This window comes from Triticum urartu, chromosome 5 (genome assembly GCF_003073215.2).
Source record: "Triticum urartu cultivar G1812 chromosome 5, Tu2.1, whole genome shotgun sequence".
In the NCBI taxonomy this organism is placed as follows: domain Eukaryota; kingdom Viridiplantae; phylum Streptophyta; class Magnoliopsida; order Poales; family Poaceae; genus Triticum; species Triticum urartu.
The window spans coordinates 495,766,655-495,767,588 of record NC_053026.1 but is presented as its reverse complement, the minus strand read 5'-3'; positions in this window follow the sequence as shown (position 1 = coordinate 495,767,588).

Sequence of the window (934 nt, the reverse complement as noted above, 5' to 3'; positions counted from 1 at the left end):
AGAAATGCAGAAAATCTCTGGAGAATTTTGAGCCGGGTGGTGAAAAACCCTGGTTCATATGATTAGTAAAAACGATGACTTCGCCGTCCTTGGGTTGAGGTCTTTCTTCGGCCGAGTCAGGAGCACGGTAAGATATAATGTTCTTCTCCAGTAAAAATCCAATGGTGGAAGGGACCCAATTGCAAACTATCGTCGTATTTCGCGGCATGGTGAGAAGACGAGCTAAAAACGAAGTAATTTGCTGGCTTAAATTAAATGGTGGAATCACAGGTTAATGTTTACAATACAGATGCATAATGGCGGCTTAAATAAGGGCTAATGATATATGAAGGAAAAATGAGCTGACATGATAAGCCGACATGACTAGAGATATTCAAAAGAGACCAACGACAAAAATTGGCTAAGTACTGGATAAACAAGTTTCACAGGCTGCTGCTACTATTTTGGATCAAGATTGTTCAAAAAAGGAGAATAAATCTAGACCTAAAAAACTAGTGCAGAGGAGTTCATCAGTTCTAAGGAGGCCTTTGTGCAAGAAAAGGGGATCTACTAGCATCTAAAATGGATGCAAAACAGCTACCGCATGAGTTCCATACTTCTTTTAGATCAAAAGGGGATGCGGTAGAGAAACTACGAAGAAACCATGATGAACAGCGAAGAACACGGAAGAACTTGCAAACCCTAATGTGGATCTAAGGTGCGGAAAGGCAAAAACTTACGGACGCAGTTCTACTATGGAGGGTTGCCGCCGTTCCCGGGACAAGCTCAGGTTGATGCAATAGCCCAGGTTGAGGACGACGATGAGCACTGCAGCAGCGACGGAGCTCGAGCGACAGAGGGGTTGCGAGAGAAGGAAGAAGAAAAATGAGGAAGACCAGCCATGCCTATTTATAAGGAGATAGGTGAACAGGCAGGCGCAAAAAACGAGGAAGGC